We start from the raw sequence: 6,197 nt of genomic DNA, 5'->3' as shown, positions 1-6,197 counted from the left end.
AATGGATTATGTTGCATACTGATCTGATAAAAAGACAGTTAACATAATAAACAATAATTAGAAAAGAGATAGGTGTGGAGGAAACAGAACAGAGTCCAAACAGAGTAAGAAGGATAGGGGATGTTGGTGGAGGTGGGCCTGCAAATGTAGATACATCATTGAGAGGGATCTTGTTGAAAAATTGACAATTGAAAGGGGTTTAATATTGATGAGTGTGAGCCACACATTATTGGGTGAAATACTGTTCTCTGCATAGGGTACAGACAATTTAGATTCTTTAATGCTGGGACACGGTAGGAATTTTTGGGAAATGGTGAGAAAGCCCGCAAGGTTGAAGCAAAGCAAATGTGGGAACAAGTGTTAGAGATGAGGTTGCTTGTTAATAGAGAGCCAAGTAATGAAGGAACTATAGGGCATTGTATGTACCTTAACTTTAGGATAAAATGGAAGCTCCTATATGGCTGTTGCTTGTTTTCTTAGGTGTATGGTCTGGAAATTGACCCCAGGTCTCCCACATGGAAGATGAGTGTTCTACCACTGAACCACCCATGCACCCTCTGATAAGATTTTTTCTTTTGTTTGTTTTGTTTTGTTTTCACTCGTATCTTGTATTTTATTTCTTGTAAGTAATGTCCAAGGAAATGATAAAAAAACAATGGTAGCAGTCTTCTAATTCAAGGCAGTCAATTTAAATGCTAATGGACCCTCAGTGGAACCTCACCCATTTCCCCCAGAACTACAGTGGGCATTTATTTATGTTTCCTGAACCAAAAGATAATAATAACTATTACTAAACACACTGAAAAAAAGGTAGGTTTTTTTTCTTTGCATGGGCAGGCACTGGAAATCGAACCTGGGTCTCCAGTATGGCAGGCAAGAAGTGTGCTTGCTGAGCCACTGTGGCCCACTGAAAAAACAAGTAGGTTTTATTATTGTTCACGCATAGCTGAAAAATTCCAAAAACAATAGATTTTATTCTATGTAGAGGATCCACCAACTCGAACTGGCATGTAACTACTAAAATACCAATAATTATGATCCTTCCACTGGGGTCTTGCGTTTTCTGGAGGTGGTTTGATTGAATGCCAATGTAAATTGCTAACAACATAGTGAATATGTTCCATCTTCTTAGACAATAATGTTTGCTGGATGCTAAGTAATCACTTTTTCAATTAACAAAAATTTCAAATGGAAACCTTTTCACCAAATGAAATATTTACAAAGCTCCAATGTGTAAAGAAAAATTCTAAGGAAACTGTATTGGCCATAGTAAGTAGTAGTTGTCTGATGCAACTCTCCCTCTATGCATGCCCTAAAGTTCAGTGTAGCCCCCCTCCACCATGGTGTACACCCAAGGAAAAGACAGGGTAAAGAGAAGCATGGACTTTCATGTGCTTGGAACATCATGCCATCCTGCCTTTGAATCTCTAATTTCAAGATTGCACATCTGCCCAGGACACAGAAGAATCTGCAAGGGAGTCAGGAGTCACCAGGGCTGGGCCAATCTTGCTTGCCTTCTTCATAGGGACAAAATAGTTGGAAGGAGAATGCTTGGTATTTTATGTGCTTGAAGTCCAGCTCTTTAAATCTAAACTTTTCTGGCTCTTCAGTCTTTATGGTTGTGATGCATTTCAACAAAGTAAGACTTCCACTCATGTTAATGAAGCTTTCAGATTCTGTGGCACCTCCATTTTTAGCTCACAGTAATCAGCAATATATCTTCCCAAACAGCCTCCTGCCTCCTACTCTGGTTTCTGAATAGTCTGGGTCTTTTCCTTCTGTATATATTTCTTCTAGGCACAGAAGCCACTTGGGTCAATGTTGAGAACAGAGATATGGGTCCATGAAATGTAGGTGGCCAGGAAATCTGTCTTTATAGGCAGCCACAATTAAGGCACACTGAATCTGAAAGTTGTAGTTGGCATCATGGTTTATGGCACCAACATATGCTACAACTTGCAGTGGGTTGTCAAATGTACTTCTGATAGAACGCTTTGGTTTTTCTGATGTCTTCCAATCGATCACACACAGCTTGCCTTGATACTTAGCCTCACAGTCCATCAGACCTGCATACTTTAGGGTCTCATGCTGGACAGCACGTTCAAGAGCTCACACTCCACTGATATCTTGCAGAACTAGTGAACACTTTTAATGTAGCCAGATTCGAGAAGGTTTTCATCTCTCTCTTTTCAATTGCCCTGGTATTGACAGCAATTCCTGCATTCCAAAGCTTCATGGAGCTGTTTCCCTTGTAAAAATGCATTTGAAGTATAATCTGCAAAGCCATCTTCTCCCAGTTCTAGAATCATCTCCTGCTTCCAGCTCTTCACATAAGGGATCTATTGTCAGGCCACGGTCTTTTGAAGGACCCAGGTCACACTGGGTACCATTCTTTACAAAGGGATTTTCAAAGGAATTGAAGGGTCACTTGTTTTGATTTTACACATCTCTCTGGATTGAAGAGAGGAAGCCAATTCCATGGAACTCTGGCTTGATCATCTTGCTTTGGGGGCTTATGCTTACTCACAGGCTCATATAGTAAAGCATCTTCCATAAAAAGTGATTCTGGAGTCTAAGCATGATCTCTTGAGGACACTATAGATTGTATTAAATCAGAGTGTTTTTCTTGGTCCACTTCTTCATAAGAGTTCACTTTTTTCTTCCTGTCACATGAAAAGGTAATAGAGAAACTCACACAAGGTGCTGATTCTATGGAAAACCCTTTTGAACTTCTAAGCTTCCTTGCTAATGATCTGACAAGCCTTCATTTTTAATGGTCACTTCCCTCCAATTGACTTGCAATGTCCAAGACCTGTTATATTTTTTGCTTTCTCAGAAGAGGCCAGCCAGAGATGCAGAGTTTTGCTTGTTTCCTTAGAAGTGAGGAACCACTCAGGACTGAGAATTTCATGGTTCCTGCACTTTCAAATAGAGCTCCTATAGGGTTTTATTTTTGTCTTGTTTTGTATGGGTGGGCACCAGGAATTGAACTTGGGTCTCCAGTATTCCTAAAGGGTTTTGTTTGTTTGTTTGTTTTTATTACATGGGCAGACACTGGGAATCTAACTGGCTCTCTGGCATGGAAGGTGACAGCTTTGCCACTGAGCCACCATTGCCCTCCTATAGAGTTTTAAGTACAGGAGTGAAATGACCCGACTTTTCCTAAGGACCACAGGCTATAGACAGTAGGGGCACAAGGGGATATACCAGTCAGGAAATTATTGCAATACCCTTGTCAAAAATAATGATGCTTAGAACCAGTTGGTAGCAAAGGAAGGGTGAGAAGTGGTCAGAGTTAGGAGATGTTATGAAAGTAATTATACCTTGATTTCCTGGGAAACTAAAGAGCTGGTAGGAAGGGAAAAAGTAGGATTATGCCAAATTTTGATGTTCAGAAATTGAAAGGGTAGAATTTTATTAACTCCTCTGGGAAATGAGCAGATAGATTAATTTTGCAGAGTTAATGGTCAGAATTCAGTTTTAAACATACTGAATTTGATATATATATTACTTAACATAGAAAAGATAAGCATTTCCTACTTGGGAATTTTTTACCTAAGGATCATAATCATGACTCCATGGGAAGACTTTGGGAATTTGTGAACCTTCTGCAATTTTGTGTGTTTATACAGATGTGCATTTTTGTGGGAGAACTTTTGCATTTATGAAGTTTTTAAAGAGGTCCATAATTCCAGATAGTTAGAAGTCATTAAATATTTGATCATAAATAAGTCACAATATCCAGGGGTTAGAGAATATATATATATATACTAAGCTCAAATTAATGATTTTTAGGGAAATGACATTAAGAATAGAAATTTTGAAGTAAGCAGATTGCTGTTGTCTTCAGTGCACTGTGTGTCTCATATCAAACATGATGGTGATAATTTCCCATGTATCCAAAGACACACATGCATAAAAGAATTGTTAATCTAGTCTCCCAAACCACATTTTCACAGTTAAATTTATCTGCTCTTACATTTATGATGGCTTCTGTAAGAAAGTTTGACAAATTGTAGTCATAGAATGTGGGTGCTGTTAAAAAGATCAAGTCAATTTTTCATATGGGTGAACTGTATTCCAGGGGGGAAGAGGAAGATGGTAAAATAATGTAAGGGATTAATTTTGGAGCTGGGTCCTGATCGTAGGATTCTGCCATCAAGGGTCAATGCTGCTTTCTCAACTTACATGAGATCAAGTGGCAAAATTATTAAACCTTAAAAGTTTAGTAAGACCTTGAATGGCAGCCCCATTTGGGCTTAGAAACATGGCCTTATTTTTTCTTCCTCAGGCTTAGCTTTTATAAATATAAGGTCTAATTCCTCTGATTCAGAATAATTATCTTTATGTATAAATTTACTTCAGATAGCAATCTACACATTTCATCTGTATTTTCCTTAATGCTCCATTTATCTTATAACATAGATATTTTTCTTTCCTTTTCAGAAGTGAAAACTCTTAGATTGTCAGTTTGTTAAAACACGGTTCCAAAATTGCCATCATGTGGGAATCATGGCACTGGGGTCTAGCCTCCACTACTGGCCAAATGTTGGCTGCTAAGAATCCAGAGCTCATGCTCCTGCAGAGGGCACCCAAAAGATTGAAGCAATGGCTATTCCTTTAACTTTTCTTGCTAAAGGAACCACTATCCTTACCAGATAGATTTAGTGTGGAGGAAACTCCCTGGAGGTGACAGCAGATTCTGGCTAAGATATCTTTCAGAAGATACAGTAACATACAGTAATTATGTAAGTAACACAGTGATAACTTGTTTCATTACATCAGCCAAGACAGAAATGTTGTACCTTTGCATCACTGATGATGACTTTGAATCTTCTTAAGCATTTTATTTTTTGACTGGGATAAAGAGGAGGTTTGAGAGCACTGACAGCACATCCATATGCCATGGATAGTGAACGCTCAAGTATCTTGGCTGCACTGCTCAAGCATCATTTTGAGAATAAGGGGCTTAGACAAAGTGATGGAGATTCAAGCCCAAGTGGATGAACTAAAGGAATCATGGCCGGAAACCACAGCTGAAAGACTGGAGTTATTGGCAGCCCAAACAAAAATCTTGTTAATTCATCTGTCACCTTTAAAAGGACCAGAAGAAGCCTTGCTTAAAGCCATGAGTATGAAGAATCTCACGCTGACACTCATCAACAATGCATTGATTTTGTGTTGCTCTATATAATTGTGCCACCTCTCTGTGGTGAATTTATGCAGCCAAGCTTTGTGAAGAAATAAGAAAGAAAAAGTTATTTGTCAAGGATATGAGAGAATAAGGAGTTGAAAGCAATCCTTGTGACTCAAATCTTTCACTACTAACAGTATCTGCCCCTTGTCACTTTCTTTTTTAAAGGAACCTTCTTCTATGCCTCCAGATTTATCTTTTGCCTATCAACCAATTGATTCAAGTGCACCTGAGATTTAACCATTTATTGCAGGAGTAGCCTTAAAAAGGTGTTTTCTTGTATCATTGATTTAACAAATGTCTGCTTAGAGAAACATTTTCGGTTTCAATTCCACAACGCTGTCACCAAGGTGGAAACCACCAGTTTTATGAGCTGTGTGCTAAGGAACTTTGCATGTGAATGCAAAAGTTTTCAAGAGACAGTCCTGCTTATATCTTATCTTAATGTCTTTGTTATTGAAGAGTTGTAGGCGCTTCAAAACATTAAAAATGGAGAATAGTTGTTTATTTGGGAATTGTAATCAAATTGTTGGTGCTGCTTGTTTTTAGGAGCCATGACAGATTAAGTATTATAAACATTTTATTTCAGTCAGATGGGAATATTTTTCTAGTCCATTAGAAGCACACACAGTTATCCTTGTTCTCCTAGTGTTTACTCTTGAGAATGAAGTTTAACATGCTGATAATTCACAATAGAGTTAATAGCTTGACATCCTATTTCTGCATTACAATTTATTTGAGAGGAAGATGGAATAGGAGATAACAGAATAGGTAGTAGAGTGGGTGGAGAGGGTAATTGCTCTAGCTCACCAAATATAAAGTCAAGAACTACATTGGATGTGCTAGCATTTTACTTGTATAAGGAGAGATGCTGTAGGTAATTCTTTCCATTCTGGGCAAAACCCAAAAAGAACAGAGTCTACAGTCAAATCCTGGGTTTGGATCCTGGGTTTGGATTCAACTGTTGTTGAATAACAATTTGAACATCATTTGTAGGCTAATA

General features: G+C 38.3%; 2 pseudogenes; one reads left to right on the top strand and one right to left on the bottom strand.

The window, feature by feature from the left end:
* Positions 1-1,707: 1,707 nt before the first annotated feature.
* Positions 1,708-3,572, bottom strand: LOC143673303 (mitochondrial genome maintenance exonuclease 1-like; annotated as a pseudogene).
* A 1,036-nt stretch (positions 3,573-4,608) lies between these two features.
* LOC143673305 (vesicle-associated membrane protein 7-like) lies at positions 4,609-5,247 on the top strand (annotated as a pseudogene).
* Positions 5,248-6,197: the final 950 nt, after the last annotated feature.

This window comes from Tamandua tetradactyla, unplaced genomic scaffold (genome assembly GCF_023851605.1).
Source record: "Tamandua tetradactyla isolate mTamTet1 unplaced genomic scaffold, mTamTet1.pri scaffold_93_ctg1, whole genome shotgun sequence".
Classification (NCBI taxonomy): domain Eukaryota; kingdom Metazoa; phylum Chordata; class Mammalia; order Pilosa; family Myrmecophagidae; genus Tamandua; species Tamandua tetradactyla.
Note: the sequence above shows the minus strand (reverse complement) of the source record. Positions and strands in the feature narration are given on the sequence as shown.